The following is a 21,987-nucleotide window of genomic DNA, read 5'->3' on the forward strand; positions in this document are numbered from 1 at the left end:
TGTTGAATAAAGGAAGAATATTGGTGAAAAAATCACTTTGATTTTTGGGTATTTCACGTTCTTTTAATTTGTGATTTCTTATTGTAAAATGCTTAAATCTAAAAATTTTCTCAGATAACTATTTGCCCAAGGATCTATGCTATAGGATATAAATGTTTGTTAAATCGTTTTCACAGTATTTTTATAAAGATTTCGGCTTGTAAACTGACGCTAAAGTGGAAATTTACAAAACCTGTGTGGACTAATCTTGATAGAATTCTTAAATACTAAACTAATCGCAATATTTTCTCAATTAACTATTTAGACGACGAAATTGCCTAACTATTAATGCCTATAACATATTTGTAGTATTACTGGTTAATGATTGTAACGAGTTGAAAAAGTACTGTTTTTGCGCCAAACGGCGTAAACGCTCTTAAAAAACTAAATTTTAGGACATTGTTTTTTTACTGATTTGTGTTCAGTGTCATTCACATTAGTTACCTCTGTAAATATGGCAAGAATGCAAAGTAACACCGTGTATCACAGTCTACTTAAAGTCAAGATTTGTGTAATCATTCTGATGAATATTGTCAAATACGATTAAATTTTTAATCCACACAACATGGTATCAAAAATGATAAACATGCATCATTAGAGTTGCTAGCTTTTAATCTACGAAATTATATTTTTATTCAATCTAATCATGAAACGTAAACCTAGTTTATGGACCGTGTTAAGATAGTTGAGCAAAAGGGAAATTTAAATGATGCCTATGTGTTAAGAAACTCCGGTGTAAGTACGATTCATAAAATGTTTTAAAAATACGAGCTTGACAATTACAGTGTTTATGTTACACTTGCAAGCGTTATCAGTGCTTGCCTACCGTCAGGCCATGACCAACCACGAATTCGCACGATAACGAAATGACTTTGAACTATTTCCAGTTGCGAATAATTATTCTCAGTAACATGGCTTTTACTTTTCAATCCACCGTGAAAAGTAATGTGTTACCAGCTGACTACACAATTCAAACGTGCTGAAAGGTGTTGATAATGCGGTAAACGTTATATTTAAAATTCAAATTGTTTATTACATGAAACACGGTACATAGGATGGAACACAAAATTGATGATACAGTTCAACATGTCTCGCCAGATTATGGCGTGTAACAATTAATCCTTTCATATTATAAGTCACACATAATAATAAAGTAGGTAAACAAAGTAGGTAATATTACAGTCCAATAGAGAGACTTTCTAAATAATATTATAACGAAATATTTAAAAGTAAAGGTAAAAAAGTGTTTATTTCTTAATGATGACAAATGTACAGTTTTAATCTAGAGGTCTCTGCACTAAGCTTACGTATTTATATCGCAGTGGCCAGAACACAGACAATTTCCATTAAATATGACATCACGTGATAAAATTAAAAATAAAAGGATACATAAATCTGTTAAAATAACATTATTAATACCTAATGACAGGACAAATGTTGAAATTAGTAGGTATTCATTACATAGTTCGCTTAAAACAAAGCTGTATTATACCTACTAGCACACGAAATTGTTTTAAAAGTATACAATTTGGGCTCTGAAACAATACAGCAGAGTTGCTGAAAACTAACCCTGACCTACATAACGATGGATTGGTGTCGTGATTCGTCAGTCACAAGTGTACATATAGATACCAACGTACGTCTCGACACATGATGCTGTAATCAGTCGATGGCTTATGTATCTCCACAAACAAGAAAAACAATATATGTTACGGTAAATGTAAAAATTATGAATAATTACCGGTTATTGTGAATAATTACCGCATGATTTGTTAAATGTGATTAATATGAGATAATTTATGTGTGTATAAAACTAAATAGGCGACTTAGCCGCCGCATCTTAACCTATTTTTTCACTTTAAATCAAAACAATATGTTATGGGCATTATGGCAAAGTAATATTAGGCAAGTAACAGTCTAAACTCATTATGCCAAATTATGTTAATACTAGCTTACTAGCGGTCGCCCGCGACTTCGTACCTACGCACATAGCTGGGCACCGTTAATCAATCAAATAGTTAACTTCGTTAATCGTTAAACCGTTACTAAAAAAATTAACTTCGTTAAACGTTAAAACGTTACATTTCGGATGATTTAACGCAAGTTAACGTTAATCGTTAATCCGTTAACACGTGATAATAACGAAAAATATTATTGTATGCAAGGTTCAAATAATTTCGAAAGCTTGTATCGCGCATGGAATTAATTCCTCTTTTATGTTTGCGCTACAAGTTTTCGAAATTATTTGAACCTTGCATAAGTACAATTATTTTTTTCGTTTTAGTACAACTGCATTTCAGAATAAAAGCTTTTATTATAATTTTATTATACATTTTAGTTGTATCTCAATCTCAGAGCCTTGGTACAAATTACAATACAATTTAGCACCAAAGTGCTCGAAAAGAGAAATCCAACAAACTCAAACTCGATAAGTTTCCACCGTTTCGTTTAGGAATTCCTATGGCCACCTCTTGACTCCATCATCAGGACCCTGGACATCATTTAGTACTAAAGTGCTCAAAATGACAAATTCAACGAACCCAAATTCGATGCAATTCCGCCGTTTCATTTAGGAGTTTCTATGGCCACCTCTTGACTCCATCATCAGACCAGCTCAATGGTACTATAACATTGCATTGTCAACATACTTACATAAGTCCTATACCCAGCTCAATCGGTTGAGGAAAACTGGTCTTAAATTCAGTTGTAAATAAATAAAAAAAACATTTTTTACATTGTTGCGTTGGTGATCGGTTACAAAAACTGTTGTTTTGGGTTCTGGAAGTTCTGGAAGCCCGAACGTACTTGTCAGAACGCGTTTTTCAGCGTGTCTGCTGTATGTTTTTGGTAAATAGTAGGTACTGGATTAACGATTAACGGACTTAGGATAATTTAACGGAAGTTAACGAGTCCGTTAACATTTTTTAAAGTTAACTTAAAAGTTAATCCGTTAATAGAAATGTTAACTTCGTTAATTAGCGATTAACGGATTAACGAGTTAATGCCCAGCTATGCCTACGCATGAATCCCGTTTTACCCCCTTAGGGGTGGAGCTTCGTAAAATACTTTCTTAGCGGATGCCTACGTCATTAACATCTACCTGCATGCCAAACAGCCCGATCCGTCCAGTGGTTTGGGCTATGCGTGGATAGATCACTATGTCAGTCAGTCAGTCAGTCTGTCACCTTTGAGTTATGTATATTTAGATATAAGTAGGTACGGCAAATGTCTTGGTATCTTCGTTACAAGTTAAAACATCGGCATCTTTCATTACAAGACACCACAGGTCATTTCCCTATCCAACCACACCCCCACATCGATTTCTCAAGCCCCTTGGCTATCGGCTTCATACTCGTAGAAGCCCATTCGGCCGCAATATTTGTTGAACGGTAAAAGCTCAGAACAGTATCAGAATAAGTTATTTAATCAACTCCCTAAATATGGCGAGGATTAAAATCAACACCCTGTATAGGGAAAAAATCATTCCTTCCAGGATAGCAGTACTCTTCAAGGAATAGTTCAGGTGCGCTACATTAAGTAGGTTCGCTTGAAAATGGGTGCGCTTCTGGGAATACCTTAGTGTAAAGCTAAGGACACACCCACCTACCAAACTTTCGGTCACGCGATGTGTGATTGCTTGATACCTAAGCATGACGCATTCAATGAAGGTTTCGGTCTTTGACTATCGAATTGCCGTTTCGTACGGACACTTACTGAAAAGCTGAAAAACATCTTTATTCATAACAGATAGTACTAATATTAACGTTTTATTTAGGAACAAGTCTAAATTTTGTGAAATTTTGTGTGTAGATTGAAGCGATATTTTAGGTTTTTATACGATACTTATTAACACGCCAAATGAAAGCTAAAAGCGTACCTACGTTACTCAAAAACACTGCAAACATTATTCGATTTTACGGCGCCGCCTCACGTCAGCGATACGAGTATGTTACTGCATATATACAGGATGTCCTAAAATTAGTATCAAGCCGAAGCCCAGAGCCGAAGGTAGAGCATCACTAGGGCTACCTCGTACCTATCATAACTCGAAAACTATCAAAAATCGCGGAACATACGAGTACATGGGTGGGGGTGATTGGGATAGCCCTAGTGATGCTCTACCTCTGGGCTTCGGCTTGACACTACTTTTTGGGACACCCTGTACACCATGCCCCTAATTACGCTTACTACACGTGACTGTTGACCTAGCTAGTAGGTGTAGCACAAACTGGAGAAATACGTGCGCATATCATTCACCTCGGTGAACCGTAATCTTTTGTTATTCGATACACGAGTCGATCGTCAGTATCGATAGTAGGCCGTGCGCACGCGCAAGTCACCCTCGACGACTGAACCATTGTTGTTTTATTTTAAAGTAGGTACCTATCTAACTTCTTTCTTTTTCCTCCTTACATCTCTAGAGAAAGAAACATTAGAGAAACTATGTAGAATAATAGCTAGGAACCGTCAGTAGGTATTATATTACATATGTATTTTTGAAACGAACACAAAAACGATTGAAATGTTTTTTATACATATGTAGTATCTCAATTAATCTCCTCAACAGCCCTTTGGTACAACAGGCTGATTAAGCTCGTTTTAAAATTCTAAATGGTAAAAGAAAATATTGCTTTGTACATAGAGGGTCTATTATTTTATTTTTATTATAGCTTTACATTCTTAATTAAGCTGTATCTCTTGTTTGTGTTGTGGCCCCACTTGGGTAAAAGCCTCCTCCATCATTTTACCCAAGTGGGGCCACAAACATGTAGAGGGTCCACAAATCAATATTTAACAATATTGCGGATAAAAAAAAAAAAAAAAAAAAAAAAAAAAAAAAAAAAAAACTGTCTGTTAAATATGTATTTAATTTAACCCTTAATACAAGCGATCATTGTCACTCTTATTTCATTAAAATAAATGCTATAATAGGCATGTAATCGTTAGGAAATAATAAATCATAGGTATACCTACTAATGAGCCGCATGAATAAAACATAATATTAATAAGTGACCATCAATTAATTTAATACTCACGATTTGTTTTAGTTTAAATTATTAAAAAAACTTGCGTACCTATACTTTGTTCCAATTTATCAATTGAAAAATCAATTAAAATCCTGTTTCTATAGTCCAGTAAACAACTTGCTGTCAAAAATCTTAAAATAAGCAATGGAAAAGGAATAAAATCCTAACTTACCTAAACGTAAAGATTTTGTTATAACATTTTTTGCGTTATTTCAAATAAATAATTAATCAATCTCTCTTATCGCGTGGCCTCCAGCAAACTCAATAAATAACAATAATAGATAAAGTTTAGTTATCTACTTGATTATCGTTTTCAGCCAAATGACGTCCACTGCTGGACAAAGGCCTCCCCCAAGGTTTTCCACAATGAACGGTCCTGCGCTGCCCGCATCCAGGCTCTTCCCGCGACCTTCACCAGATCGTCGGTCCACCTTGATTATAATCTTAGTAAATGATCGATCTCATTTCATGCAAGCATCTGTTACGCTCGTTACTCGTGTAGCACATTGTCAGAAAAGCATTAGAAATTTTGAATCACTGAACCGAATCACAAGCAAAACTTTCCATAAAACAACTTTTTGTTCCTTTACCTAAATAACTAAACATTTTACACAAAAGACTGGAGTAAAGCAATTTATTTGAAAGTAAACTCTTTCAAAACATTTCTTTCAATATAATTCTTTATGGCAGTTTTTAACTTCATAAAAAGCTGTCTGTAAATGTAAGTAAGTACTTATACAATTTAAGTAACGTTGAACTGATTTCAACTTTCAGAAAGGAAATCTAGAGTGCAATGCAATTCCTTAAATATTTAGATGTTTGGTTAAACTCACTTTTCTTTGTCAAAAAAGTAGGTAATTAGCTTGCTGCTGCTTCATATGTAATTGTTGAATACACAATTAAGAACAGGATGCGAAATAATTAGTGTGGGGTTCGTGTTATCTGCGTTAAACATACTTAATGATATCACACATTAAGACAGTAACAATCAACAAACGGTATCACTTAGGACACAACAAATGCCAATGTTTCTCGCGGACAATCATCTTCCTTATATGAGAACAATACTCGTAAGAATTTTAAGTAAGTAGGATCTTTGTTAATAATTGTCCTTTCATTTGTTTTAAAGTTTATATTTAGATGACCTAATACTAACTACTTCCAATAGGGTTTAAGTTAACCTACCTACCTGCAGATTTATATTGAAATCGAGTATGTATGTATCTTAATCTATAAATAAGGTTATTGCATAATAAACCTTAGTATGGCTGTGTTGATCACAGTTTTTCAATTAATTTCATTTTCACGTACCTACTTACCTACCTAAATTAAATCCTTTAGTTTCATTTAAATTAGCTATAAAAACTATGTAATAAATTAATTAAATTAAACTTAAGAAATCCAAGCAATCACAGACTGAAATGTTTTCAGCGTTGTTTCAAAATACTGGTCTACTTAGTGCGCTTCTTTTGTTAAATATACATAACTAGCTGACCCGGCGAACTTTGTTCCGCCTTAATGGCAATAAATAACGGGATAAAAAGTATCCTATGTCCTTCTCCTGGCTCTAAACTACCTCCCTGACAATTTTCAGCTAAATCGGTTCAGCCGTTCTTGAGTTATAAGCGAAGTAACTAACACGACTTTCTTTTATATATATAGATTATAATAATTTAGCATATGAAACCTTCATGAAGAGTAAAAGATACCATTATTATCACATTATTTATGTATTAAATTATGTAATATCGCGATCGTGTATAGCTTCTGTATGCCCATTGCACATGAGCCTTGCAATATCGGATATAAGTAACATGTCTTGGAAATTGATTGTATCACGATAATTTCATATTATGATGAATGTTATCAGAAAGTTTAGTACTTCTTAGGTAGGTAAGGTAATAATAATAAATCATATTTTTAAGATAATTAACTTGGAATTGCCATCCGTGTACCTAATCCTTTTGTCACACAAAGTTATTTTAACACTTATAACATATTCTGGGTTTTGTTAAATGGTGATTATTTTTTTTGGAATCATGGTTTTTTATATGGATCAGTTTTCAAATTTAACATAAAGTAACACTGCTGTTCTGAATTTGGGTCAAAATGGGAATAAGTACTTCTTGAGTAGAATTTCATGAAGAAAGTTTATTGTTTTACAAATAGTTCTAACTCATCATTGCGATATGGGTCAAAATATGAAATATATTGTCAATTGACATGCAATAGTTAAGTATCGTTAGAATTGATCATTCTGGACCCTTTCTCAATTGGATAGTATTATTTAAGTAGGTCACTTGGATAAATGGTAATTTAGTTCATATGTATCCTTGTAAGTTGTCTGCACTGATTACCGCAATGATTTATGATGGAAATAAAATGTAATATAATATTATGAAAGTACATCTATAATAATATCATAAGAGTGTTTTGTATAAACAGTCGTCAATTGCCACTCGATATCTTTACATAATATTACGTTATATTGTGCTTAGGTATCTAGTTTTATAGCGGCCGCGTAATTTTTACGAGCATTTGCAGGCATTTCGTATTAGTTTCTTTTCATGGCAACAATTTATGAACATATTATTTTCATTAATATTTCTAAACATTTTACTAGGGTGGTTTAAGAAAAAATAGGACTACATTTCACTACAGCAGCGTGGGCAGGCCTCCCACTAGGTGGACCGACGATCTGGTGAAGGTCGCGGGAGGTGCCTGGATGCGAGCGGCGCAGGACCGGTCTTTGTGGAAATCCTTCGGGGAGGCCTTTGTCCAGCAGTGGACGTCTTTCGGCTGAAACGAACGAACGAACGAACATTTCACCCGTCAAACAAGTACATAGGTCTTTCAAATATAACGTAAAACAAAAACTTTGGATATAGTAGGTGGTTCAAAAGTTAGGTGCAGATTTATCATCATTAACATTGGATTATTTACTTATCTCATATCAATAATTTATTGCATTAAAACTACCGTTCGTGATTCTTTTACGTGATAACATTTTTATAGGATAAGAACTGCATAATCAATCATTACATGTTACCTACAAGTACAAGGTACATATTACATCACAAAGTCGCACATCATAGATTAGAGATGAGACGTATTTACTAGAACAGATCCACACACTAGGTATTTTACAGTACTAGGCGGCACCTATTCCAATTTTTTAAATACTTAATCCACCTAGTATTTTATAAATTACACGATTTCCGACCCTACCGTCAAAGTAATAGAGGTTATTATTGCGTAATCCGTAGTCGTGTATTACGCGCACCTAGTATTTCTCGCTAAGCTTATGTGCGAAGAACGTAGAGATTCACTCCGTCTCTGTCTGACCAAACAAATTTGAGCGCGACGAAGCAAACGCACACAAACGTAGTCAAACCATATTCATGTAATAAGAAAAAAATATGTAAATATTTTTATGAAATTGATATCTTTTAAATACGCCAACTTTTAAGTTGACAGTCCTAAGCCTGTTGAAGTATGAAGGGAGGAATTATTATTCAATTTCAAATTGCATTATTCATACTACGGTTTTATCTTTTAAAAAAAATATTGTATTTTAAAGTCATATTACGTGGATTAGTCCGCCGCACTAGTCGAGTCAAGTATGCTAAATTACTACGTACTAGGTGGAATAGGTATTTGGATCGAGTATTAATAAATACTAGGAATAGGTGCACCTAGTATCAAATTTACCTAGTACCTATAACCCATCTCTATCATAGATATTATCTAGTTACTTATATGTAGTTACTGATCTTCCAGTTATGGTATTTTTTTGGTCATCTTTTTAGGTAAACAAATATGTATTGCTATCTCTTTATCGCTCGTTCATTTAGGCGGTTATCACACTGCGCCGCGCTCCGCCGCGGAGCGTGTGATTTCATTAAAATCTCGCGCGCAGACGCGTTGTCAGTGTGTTGTGCCGCGCGTGTTTTCTATACAAACTGAGGTACTTGCATACAATGATTAAATCTGTCGTCCCGCGTACCGCGGCGGAGCGCGGCGCAGTGTGATAACCGCCTTAGAGTTTTAGTTAGTGCGATAGCACCCCGGCACCACGACGTAGACGTGTTCTTCCGTAGTGTCAACCGTCTCTGTGGTCAAGTGTGTCAGACCCAGAGGTACCGGGTTCGATTCTAAGTGGGGTCAGATTTTTCTGTTCAGTTTGGTTGGTACCAGTGCTACCACCACCATCTTACCTTCTAGTTGAGGGGTTTAGTTAATTCTTACCTTCTGGGTTGAAAAACACTGGCTTATTTATGCTAACATCGATCAATATCCACTAATGTAAAATGCGAAAGTTTGGATGTCTGGATGTCTGGATGTTTGTTACTCTTTCACGCAAAAACTGCTGAACGGATTTTGTTGAAACTTTACAGTATTATTGTTTGTAACCCAGATTAACATATGGGGTATAATTTATGCCGATCTGTGACACAAAATTTCACGCGGGTGAAGCCGCGGGCAAAAGCTAGTGAGTCCTAATGGGCTAGCGGGATAAGCGAACAAACTGACATTCGAGGCCTTGGTTCAAGTAAACATGCGATAATCTGCCAGTAGTCGGCGACAAGTTAGACCCGATAAGTGCTCTGTCACGTGTATGTTAATATGTACATGTAGGTATATTACAAAACAATTTGCACGCGCGTAATTAATTCCATTTCGTTTTTTCAGCCGTGTTCATACCTAATGGTGTAATGGGTGCAAATAAGCGCCATTTTTACATTGGCTCGTAGGCCAGATGTAATGTTTTGACGCATGGGTTTATTTAGTCTTCGTATCTACGGATGTTATTATAACAAACAAGTTTGCTTTCATTGCAAGATATTTGCAACAAAGTAATTGTATTTTCTGTGGTGTCAACGTGCTTAGTTTAAGCTTAAGCTTTTAGGCTTTATTAGCTTAACCTGGGACAAGGAAGAGCGCCCTGAAAATTTCCTGTCAAGATTACCTACCTATCTATAATTGATTCGTTTATGGGGGGGAAATGTCTAAACCTTTCGCTAGCTTTTGCACGCGATTTTACACAGAGAAGTAACTAGACTTATGCTCTGCAAATGTTATGAAAGTTAACTTGAAGGATTGACTAATATTCTTCCATTCTCACAAGCTTTTGCGTTTAATATAACTTTAGTCTTCATTCTTTTATAGTCGTAATTTATGGTATAAGTAAGGACCTATTTTGGGATTAGGCAAGCCACGTGCTGCATTCTAGTCCATTTACTACGATATTATGCATGTCAGTGTCCCATTTCAATCCACTTCACTGAGGCAGGGAAAGCCGAAGCCGTGTCAATCTCGCGTTACATACTAAGTAAGGAAGCCTTGTTTGGAATTATTTATCCACATTATAGGCAGGTATTATGTAGCGCCGCACATAGCAAAGCCAACCGCCATAATGGTATCTAATAATGTCATACTACGTATCGAGCATCGAAAACCACTGTATCGAATTTTCTTCGGAGTTGCAAAAACATGCGAAAAAATAAGCAGTTTATTTCTTACTAGCGGCCGCCCGCAACTTCGTACGCGTGAACCCCGTTTTACCCCCTTAGGGGTTGAATTTTGTAAAATCCCGTCTTAGTGAGCACCTACGTTCTAAAAAGAACCCATGCAAAATTTGAGATGAGTGAATTTCGAGATTAAATTACTACTAAACTGGACAAAGTTTTCTAGGTACATAGTTTTATCTTCAATCATGCATATCCAGGGCAGCTTCCGCCACGAAGTCGTGTGGCTTCACGTTGTCATGCCACCTATTTCTGGGTGCCTATTTCTGACGCGTAGGAAATGCACTACGCGTGCTTCAGATCTAACCTAACAAATTAATCTACAGTGTATTTTACATTTAGATAAAAAAGAAATACACAATGACTTTAGAATGCATGGGAATGGTATTCCAGAAAAAAAATCGGTGGAAAAAAATGTTATTTCCTATCAGTTTGACGTTCATTAATCTCACAACGCCGGTGGTCACTTAATAAGCCAATTTTACATTAATAAGGACAGAGGACCACGGATATCCTCATTCTAGTAGTGCTTCATACGTCTGGATGTTCAAGCTGAGACTACACAAGGCAAGAGTAACTTTAGTTTGACTATAGCCGACTCAGTCGGCTATTTTTTTAAGGTAAATAAGTAGGATTCTCGATGGATGCTCAAAGGTTTTGATCATCTAAAAATCTATAAAAACGATGTCAGCATAAATGATGATTTATTATATTCTGGAAGACCTTACGCAAATGAAGTAAAACAGAGTCAAGTAGGTACAATGCAAGCGTCCATTATTAGAACAGCTGTTATTTAATACAAACTCAATTATGATAACATTTGTATTACTGAAACGTACAAACTTTGACGTAAACTGTATGCGCAAGTATTTTAATGAATGGTTTATATTATAGCTCTATGTACTTTGGGTGTATTTGTATAGAGTATTTTTCATAAAGAAGTAAGTTATTGTCAAATGATTTCTACATATTACACGCTTACATAGTGTGTAAGTAATATGCTGTAGCGCTTATTCTTATCGTTACTGGTTGAGAATAGAACATGTTAATAGAAACGATAACCCAATTAACCTCTGGGATGACTTAACAAACTTCAGTTTAAACAAAGGAGATCCCGACAAGTTGTAATTAATCGTAATGACCCGATCCAGGGGAACATTTCCGATTTATATAAACACGTTTGCCGCCGTCTGTTTTGGCACGCAGCCCGCGATGGCATTAAATTAAAAACAAACTTTCTTTGTCTGTACGCCTTTCTTTATACTTTGTTCTTACGTCTTGTGTGTCGGTTTGCACACCTGATAATGGCCTTTCTTTAGTATATATATTTTATGTTAAAACAATAAAAGTTACCAGAGTAAGGCGTCATCGATCTACTGATTGTAACTTCATTTTCGTCACTCATTAATTGTTTAACACCTTTGCTGCGGCAGTAACTTTCTAATACTTTCCATTCCTTCGGTACAAGGTCATTAAACCTGGTATTAAAACTTACATTGTGGCGGCACAAGGCTTAAAGACCTTGTAATATTTAAGATATATTAATTTTATTTTTGGCTTCATGTTAATAGATATTGTGTTTTTTTTCTTTGAATATTAATAATAATGCATTTATTGACATACATCTGAAGGCGTTCGTGAATAACTTGTTTAGTATAAAAATTATAGCTATATTCAAAATACAAGGCTTATGCACCCTGTGCCGCACTGAAGTAGGGAAGTCTGGTGGGTATTCTAGGGATGTGTAATACAAATATCGATAGTTTAAATTAAGACTTAATAAAATTTTAAAAAAGTAACAAACAAAGATGTTGTAATAATTTAGTCTAAATATTTTACAAATAAGATAAACGTGCATAAATACTTAAATAAGCTATATTTACAGAAAACATATTATTTAAGAACATTTAGTTACAACTTCAAATGTTTGTCACGAAAAACATTATTTAAATTAGCAATAAATCGTGTAGCAAATTAAATTATAATCAATTTGCAGTTTTGATTTTGTTTGTTTCTCTTGACGCCATGTCGACATGTGCGTTTCTTACGAATGCGAGGCAACACTGGCTGCACGTAGCTAGCGTGGGGTGCGGTACCAGGTGCGCAGGGTACAAGGTGCTTCGACCTGGTTTCGCATTGTGAAGACATTTTATTAATTCCGTGCGGTACCAGGTCTAAAAACCTGGTATTAAGGTAGGTACATCATTGGATTCTTTTTTAAGAATACATCATAGATATATATTCATCACTTTCCTACACCGGACCCAATTGAAGTTATGCCTTACGCACGACAAGGAAGACTATAATTTTCTTAGCCGCACGGTAAGCGAGACGTACACAAGGTCTATAGACCTGGTTTCGCACTCAACGTGTTAAGAAATTACAATGGGCAAATCATTTTAATTGCGTTACAATAGATAAGTTGTTCGCCGTTGAAATTATGATCATACTTTTCCAATGAGAAAGGATGATGGGCATATTGGGCGTTAAACCAACAGAAACAAAAAGTATACTAAATTAAAGCTTAATACTAGTACTTCATTTCATAGTATGACAACAATCCTGAAATACGCGGGGATACGGAGATAGAGGTCGTTGAATATGCAAAGTTTCCATAGTATTTCACATCACAATAGGGTAATAAAAATAGTATTAGGTCAATTAGATTGCTTTTATCGATCATATTGAGAGTATTGTATCATATCTTACTATCGATTCTATCGATTTAGTAAGTATGTATACTATTGTATACCGAATAAAATATAATCGATTATTCGATTGCAATAATCGATTATATTGCTGAAAATAAGGAATTCAATTAACAATCAAATGATAGTAATGATGGTAATCAATAAAATCGATTAATCGAATTGTTAATCAATAAATCGTTATTTGGCAATATCGATTAATAATCGATCCGTGATCGATTATGCGACAACACTACAACTTAACTGGTAGAAATCCCATTGAAACATGACTGCGTTCATGTCATTTCTCTAAATGGTACCTAGGTATGGTCCTACGCTTATAATGTAGAACATGGTTTAAATATACCATTTGTTGGTCCCACTCCTGAACTGTTGGACATAATAATGGATAAATAACTTAATGTATTTAAAATGTAAGTAGATAAGTATATTAATTAATAATATTTATTATTTGCGCAATAAAGCACCTATTACTATTACACATTATGTCAATTTCCAAGCAAACCCGGGAGTTTTTGGTAGTTATTTATATGAGAATATATTTCTGATATTAAGTCCTAACAAATAATAGTAGTTACATTTCTGTTGGTTTTACGCCCAGATGCCATAGAAAAGTGCCCATCATCCTTTATTGAATATTTTACTGAATGATAATGTCGTAAATCACTAAGCTAAGCTATATTTCAGAGATAAGAAGGTCAGATGATATTTGTGCAAACGAGTCGCAAACACGTTTCTAAGTTCAATGTCACACCCACACACTTGAGAACCAGTTGTACAGTCCGCAGCAAAATATTTTGGTAATATTGTAATAAAATATGATAAAAATCCACTGAAACTAGGATTTTGTATGTATTTGCAATTAAAGCTTTTGACACAAAGACCATGCTGGACTTTGAACAATTGATTAGTTAAGACAATTAACCATTTCTCTAAAAGAACACCAAATTCTAGGCCTGAAAACCCCTTTAGTTCTCAATTAATGGTTTTTTAGTTAACTACTTTGACATCAATCAATAGGTTTATTCAATTGAGTTAACGACAAAGTGACGTCATTGCTTTATCCATAGAACATCTATGGCAGATGAGATTTTGAGAGCTCATAAAAAGTATTTCAATTGGCTGGTGATGTCAACTACCCCATTCAGCGTTAGTAAATGGAATTCGATTCTTTAATTTTGAACTTCTACTTTGTTCTTCTGAATAATTTCGTTACGAATTCAATGACAGTGTTACTCTTCCCCCTGGACAAAGCTGGCTTTCACTACCTAGGGTTTTTATTGGCGGTGTGGCCGTAGATCCTGGCGACACAGGACTCGCAGCGGTGGAAACGAGAGGTGGGAATAGTCCCGTTTTAGTAGTCAAAATTATTTAGGTAATGGTGCGCCAGATTGGTAGATTTTACGGTCGCGGACTATACCGCACGTTAGCCATAATGTTCGTATGCAAACATCGCAGTGACGTCAGTCAAGAAGTTAACAGAAATGCAGAAAATGACGGCGGTCATGCGAGGCTGTCATTGTTACGAATTTGAGGATTTACAGTGCCATTGATTTATCTTCATTCAATACGCTTTTGCATTCTTCAATCACCTTTCAGTTGATTTCAGTTTTCATGGCAAGTTGGATTAGGATTGAAGTTAGACTTTTTCGAAACTAGTTCCAAGTAATCGTTCTAATTTACGATGCAATTGGAGGATTTCGGTCTACTCTCCTAGAGACTTAGATCGTATATTTGCTCCTCAGTTGCCTTTTACGACATTCAAGGGTAGAGAGTAAGAGTTATCCTATCCTACTTTATCGGAACCACACGGCAAATTTTAGTTTATTTAGCTAGCGTTAACTTTCAATAACAATTTTAATCTAGATACGTACCTACTCTGTATTTGGTTCTATTTGATTTGAATTAATTCCATGAACTATAATTTCCGTAGATTTCTTTGTGTAATCTCTACGCTATAATAATGTCAGATGGTAGAGTAATTTGAATATCTTAATTACTTATTTACTTATCTACTACATAGCAACCAAATGGTGCGAGGACGACCACTGCAGTAACCGACCGAGTAACCGACACTTGAGTCAATTAATACTTAAACGACAACAATGAACAATTATTTTGCTTAGACGCACACTATGAATTTATTGTTTTATGCACTCAAGAATGTCATTTAAGTATCATAGCTATGCATATCAAATTGAATTATTTTGCATTGCTATTTGCATCATAAAACGTGTAATAAACTTTAACATTATCGATAATTAAAGGCAAATCACTAGCAGTTATGAGCCTTTGACACTAAACTGCAGTTGTTGCAGTGTTAGTACAGATACTTTTAAATATCGATTAAGTAGGTAGGTACCTATTACGTTTTTATCGAAAACTTTAATTTCTCCAATAAAAAAATTTAGCATGCTGGTTAATGATGACGATTAATCAAAACCAAGAGAATCGAAGAAAATTAAATTAAAACATGCCTACATTATGACTAGGAAATTATAAACAAAAAACAAAATACATAATTGTAAACTGAAACTGAAATTCAGCAGGGCAAATAAATAACGAAAGACACGACATGCCCGTATTCATGCTTGCTTAAGTGAAGCAGCAAATCGAACGCACAGCGTTGAATAGAGCTCTGTGATTGGTTCGTGTGTGTCCCTGTGCGTTCATGCGCACTTTGAGACCTCATAGTAATGTTTGTGAATACGGGCGACAGTTAAGGTGGTACAACGTTTTATTTACCTACTCGTACTTTTGAGTTGAGTTCTTTGAATGTAAAACTGTGTTTAGATAATATCTATGTTATAGCTACACATTATTACGTAGTAGCGAGTGTTTGTCAGTCCTTACCACCTTTCTCGCGGTACTCGTATGAATTACTAATATCTTGTTCGCGTCCTTCAGCAACTGGGTTACTATGTCACCTTTCTTTCATCGATTAGAATAGATAGATTGTATTTACCGCCTGGGTTTTACATATTCGGGACACCACGGCTATCAATTTTACTTAAAATCGTTGATAAAAACAAAAGCGAATCGATTGAAACAAAACTACATATTATATTGTGATCATTTCAGGTGTCAGGATTTATCAGCTGAGTGTCGACTACTAGATAACCTAAGCCGCTTAATGGCATGTAAGAAATACTTAATAGTGTGGAGTTAAAAGAACATTAATGTTGCAACGAAAATATTTAGTCTGTTGTGCTGACGACTGTGCATAGTCAAGACCAGACTGCTTAAAGTTAAGCAAAGGTACCTAATATGTAGCAGAAAATCTCACTGTCATAGCAGAAAGAAACATAGATTTTTTTCACATTGAAGATTATGTCAAGGAAAAAATGTTTCAACGACCTGAAATATATAAAAGGGTCACTGACCCTGAAAAGTTTCAAATGACCTACGGATAACAACAACTGTCTATTTGTCTATGTTTGCCCGTGAGTAACTTTTATAATGTTTATGACAGTTATCGGACGGTGTTTTCCCTACTTTATAATATTCCATTGATTGTGTAAGTATGCAGCCAGCCTTTATCAACAAATTATGATAATGTGCGTATTACCGTAAAACGTCAGTGGTTCTTAAGCGGAATGAACCGGTGTTTTATCTGTAATTATTTAAGGTAACCTCTAATCAATCGACGCATCGTGTGAAAATAATTGGACTTAATTCATAGTGCAAGCATCAGCATAATAAATCATTTACCTACACGTGTAGTATAGCCTGACCAGGAACATAAAAACCCTGGTATAGAGGCGCGTCAATTGCATTTGATAGTGCAACACTGAGTACAGTCGTACCTGTGTTAAATTAATAGACTAAGGCCCAGTTTTTTGATTCGTAGTTAAAATAACCAACAGTCAAATTTGACAGATGTCAAATGACAAGTGGTTAAATATCAGAAAAAAATGTTTTTCGAACAATGGTTAGCTTGACTTTTAGTACATTTTTTAACTACTAGTTAACATTTTGTTAATATTTAACCATTAGTACCAGAATTTAACAATTTGTTATTTTAACTATGAATCAAAAAACTGGGCCTAAGGCCCAGTTTTTAAATTTGACCATTGGTTAATTTAACTACGAATCAAAAAACCGGGCCTTACTTTATGTATCAGGATTCAGGATTACGGGCTAATTTGATATTTTCATAAATTAACAAAAAAATATTGGTATAGGTAACCTGGTTTAAATAAATTAAATGAAACCATCAATCGAGCTAGTAGGATTTATTTTATTGTTCATCAATAATCAAATTCAGAACTTGAATATTCAACTGCAATGTCTGCTCTTGAACGCTTCAAACTCGGTACTTCTTTCCCAATTCCATAAAATTCAACACTTAGAAAGTGACAAAAAATTTTAAAATAGGTAGTTGAAACAAACCACAGCTAATTTTCATAGTGGACTGTACTATACGATAAACATGTCAGTCAATTTGACAACCTTTGTCGGAAACATTATTCAATGAAAATATTGTCCGAACCCTTAGTATTTCTCTTCGACAAATACTTTAACACATTGTGAACCACTTTTCTTTCACGACTATAAAAAGATTTTAGCAATTTAATTCACAAAATCAATTGCGCACATTTAAAATAAAGTTTGTTTACACTTTGACAGCAATATACTGACATGCAAGGTGACATGTCAATGAAGTTTTCAGTTACTGTTGCCATTAAAAGAAATTAGTACCATTAGATTTCCGCAACATGGCGAGGGTTTTTATGTTCCTGGTCAGGCTATAAGTATAATTTTGCAAAATTAACTATTTTTTTGTAATTACCTATTACATTAAATCTATACAATCAAAGTTGCGATACATTAAACTATTTTTTTCAATAATTACTGGTCATCACAAAAATCGACCCTCCCGCGACAAGCACTTTCAAACGTATGCATCCCCACTTCCCACCAATATTGGCACCATTTAAAAGCCTAGTTCTAAACTTCATTTCATTAAAGGAAAGGTTTTTACCCCAAAAATGTGTCTGTAGAAGAATCCAGAGTCACTTCTTCAAAAAATAGGTAGTTACGCTTCAGCCAACTTTTATGGCTATAAAACTGTTAAGTTGGGATTAATCGCTATCCATCTGTTAAAGAGGACACGTGAGATCATTATTTGGTTTTATAACCATAAAAATTGGTCTAATTGATCCCAGAGGTGAGCCCAAAGTGAGGTCTTTTTTCAAGTCACATTTATTGTACATGTTAATCGTTTATAATCGTTTATTAAGAAATTAAATGTGTTTTCTTTAAGGATATTTATTGGGCTTTCAAATAACACCAATATTGTTGGGGCACCATGATTGTGTCAGTAGAAACGAGTTTTCCTGTAAAACGTAGGTGGGCCGATTTTTGTGATGACCAGTATATTTTATTGCATTTTATCATGTAAATTATAAATGTTTTTATTTTACTCAATTTATAATTTTTAACTTTATTTTTTTTAAGACTAAGTATAATGATATGTAGTGAGGTAGTGTTTTGCACCTTATAGTTTTCAAAGAAGCCACATAATTATGTATGTAGTTGATATTTCTATTAATTAATAACTTCAATAGAACCATAAACTGTTAGATAGATGATCGTATCTATTATTTATAATAAATAAATAAATATCCTTGGACATTTTACACTACGCCTCTAGTCCCAAACTAAGCAAAGCTATGGGTACTAGACAACGGATATAAACATACTTACATACTTTTTTTTTGTAAATACATACACATTATAAGTACCAAGGCCGCTACGTAGAGTTCCTTTATGTTAAAATAATAATTTACTTTCATAATAATCTCTCATCATATCATCCTCATTCTTTTATGTTACAAAATAAAATTAAAAATACATATTTATGAAAGATAGAGTCTGAAATATATCATTGGAAATAATAAATTGATTGTTGTATAATTACAAATTACATATTTTTTTATCCTTGCCAATTGTAGCGTGGCTCATCAAAACCAGTTATTCAGTCTTTATTGCCTTAATTTATTTAGCGCTGACCTGGCTGACAATTATATCCTGCATGTAATTATTAATTATTAGACCCGAAGGCAATACCTAGAAAAAATGTGGCAATGTTAACTGAACCAAAAAATTTTTATCGCTATCAGTAGAAAAAGTTTAATTTGAAAATCGTTATTTGAGATGATGCTAACTTTTAGTGGTAAAATAATGTTCATCTTTAATGAAATTTAAAAAAAAACTATAAGTAACTACATAGTTTCAGTATTAAAATAGGTCTAAATCAGTGGTTTAATAACTGTCGCATGCACAAAGTTTTAGCGGACGACATCTTAAATGTTAAATGAGCGGTAGTTACAGCATTGCATGCATCATTAGTCCTGACAATCGGAAATAATCTATTAACATGTGACGGATATAAACTGCTTATCTAGTGACGAACCTTTGACCCAATGTCTTTGTTTTATTGCCTAATTGAAGCCGCAAAAGAACTCCTTGGCCGCAAGCCTTGTCACTGCGAAACTTTTTTTTTCCTAATATATAAAATCTATGAATTATTAACAAGTATGCGCACAAACGACATAAGTATAAAATATAATTTTCATCGAGTTCGAAAAAAAGGTGAAGGTCTAGGATAAAATATAAAAAAATAAGTGTTCAGAAGTATAGAACTAAGACAACTGTATTTTTGAATGAAAAATAAAACAGACTAATGTATTTATATTTGTGACATTATAACAATTATATTCTATTCCACCAGAGACGTTATTTTCAAATAGTTTTAATAATTTTTATACAATAAAATATTATTATGTAAATTGATCAGTGGACGTCATTTGGCTGAAACGAACGAAATTGATCACTCCGTTTCTAATACGATTTACACGGATTATGTAATCATCAAATTTATTTATTTAATTTAGAAATATGACAAATTGAATTAAAATAAGTAAGGGAAGGGTCATAATAATTAAAACTCTAGTATGCTATTGTAATAAAAATACTAAACTTTATTTATATTCTTCGATTCTATCGACGGGGCTTGCTTTTTATGACCTCGAACCCCATTTGAAGTGCAGTTAGAAAGGGTCTGCGCGGACGCAGGTAGAGTCGGCGGGTAATAAATACCCGGAGTCCACCCTTGAACCAGTCCCAGCCAGTGTTAATGCCAAGAAAACATGAATGAAGTTCACATAGAACCAAATAATTTCCGCGTCCATCGCACCGATAACGTTATCAACTGTGCGTACCGCAACGCAACCCTATTAGTTTATAGAAATAAACTTCGATAAGCATTATTATGTTTGTGAACACCACAGGAATTCGTCGCGGAATTTTCAGTGTCTTCTGTAGTTACTAATAAGCACTATTTATAGCGCAGTAGGTACGTGTAATTCAGGAAAGTACCATAACTTCGGTGACATGGCAAATTGAGCATCAATATTGTTTGATTAATTATAATTAATAAAATACATTTTTTATCACATCACGTAACATATTTTTGAATTTCAAGAAAGCTCGCTAAGCACAGCACGTATTGCGATCAATTCAATGAACGTGTCAGCGTACGAACGCGTGTCAATTTTACGGTTCGTGGAAAGAGAAAATGTGTATAATGAATGAAAACACTTACCTCGTGTGTGAGACTGTTGGCTGTTTCCTGAGGTTATAGGTTATGTGACGGACGCACTATTGGCCACGTGCTTGTGGATTGTGTGGCGAGCACAGCACCGACCGGCGCGCGAGTTCAAATCAGAATGAGGGATGGACGGAGCGGCAGCGACCGCGAGCGCTGCGTGCTCGCTGCAACTCACGCTGAGTGTTGCGTCACCGCGACGTAGCACGCGACGACTACCGTTACACCGCAGGCGCTACACTCTTCAGAATTCAGCGCCACATCACTTTTATCGCCGCTATAAACGAAGCTTGTCGCGGGCTTTACGAATTCATTTCATGGCATCGATGGAGTATATTTATACTAATACTATCACGGCTTTGGTATCAGCCGTGAGAATCAATATTCAATGATATCAGTGTTGTGCGATACCGTATAAATGAATGTAATTACATAACGTTAAAAGCTACATTCATAAGGTAAAATTAATGGAAAGGATTGAAATTATGTATTATGTACTTTTATGACATATACCAATTTAGCCTCTGGCTATAATAAAAAATAAGGTAGGACAAAGTTACATGGTGTAGATATGTCGCAGTCGGATTGTATAATCCGCCGTTTTACATTACCACTAGGCATTTTACATTACAGCTCTGTTTTGTAATACGGCGGTTCAACGTTTAGGCGGATTGTCATTGCGATACGTTCTTCAATACGGCGGCCCACGTTTAGCCGCATCGTACTACTACAGATTGTAGGGTGACCATACTTACCTACAAAATAAAACAATGTTTAATGAAAATAAATTTTAATAAGACAGATTTTAAGAATTATTTATTACCTTCGTTACTGTATACTAAATAATATATTTGGCTTCAGTATTTTTTTTTTACTTATTTATAAATCACAAGGGATAGCCATCTAAAAAAAAGTAACTCAAAACAATTAGACTTTTCTAAACATTTTAAGAATTAATTAGATATTTGGCTTTAGTCTTTTTTAGACATTAAAAATAATCAAAGGGAACAGGTAACTCAAAACTATAAAGTTTTAGTCATTTTTTCTGGGTTATTTTTCTTTAAGATAAAATT

At 34.5% G+C, this 21,987-nt stretch overlaps 1 protein-coding gene across 1 annotated transcript in view; it reads right to left on the bottom strand.

Annotated features, from left to right (window-relative positions):
- Positions 1–21,106, bottom strand: part of LOC135086762 (proton-coupled amino acid transporter-like protein pathetic) — a 37,959-nt gene extending 16,853 nt beyond the window's left edge. The window contains exon 1 of the mRNA XM_063981550.1: positions 20,912–21,106. The gene's annotated coding sequence lies outside the window, so the exon portion shown is untranslated. The remainder of the gene's footprint in view (positions 1–20,911) is intronic.
- Positions 21,107–21,987: the final 881 nt, after the last annotated feature.

Source organism: Ostrinia nubilalis, chromosome Z, assembly GCF_963855985.1.
Source record: "Ostrinia nubilalis chromosome Z, ilOstNubi1.1, whole genome shotgun sequence".
NCBI classification, from domain to species: domain Eukaryota; kingdom Metazoa; phylum Arthropoda; class Insecta; order Lepidoptera; family Crambidae; genus Ostrinia; species Ostrinia nubilalis.